A 361-nucleotide genomic window follows, 5' to 3' on the forward strand; every position below is an offset into this window, starting at 1 on the left:
TCAAGAGATTTATGAGATCTCGTATATTCAGCCTAATATTTCGCACTTTTTTATGTTAGGGTAATTGGTTTAGCTTCTAGTGTTACAAGGACGTTTTTTTGCGTCCGTAGCTACAAGGCAGGATATTCAACCTTGTCCTTCTTAATCGGTTACTATATTCTTTTAAATGCACATTAATGATTACCACCATCACTGCTGATTCAATCTTTCTTACCTGTGGCCTGAAGTATAGCTCAAACTTCTAACAGCAGTCCATTCAGTATACCGTACACATGATTTCATTATGTACAATTTAATTGAAAGAAGAAATCTCTAGGTGTACCCATTCCATTGTGGATGGAACAAAAAGCTTAAAACAACA

The sequence above is a fragment of the Penaeus monodon genome, chromosome 24, assembly GCF_015228065.2.
Source record: "Penaeus monodon isolate SGIC_2016 chromosome 24, NSTDA_Pmon_1, whole genome shotgun sequence".
Lineage (NCBI taxonomy): Eukaryota > Metazoa > Arthropoda > Malacostraca > Decapoda > Penaeidae > Penaeus > Penaeus monodon.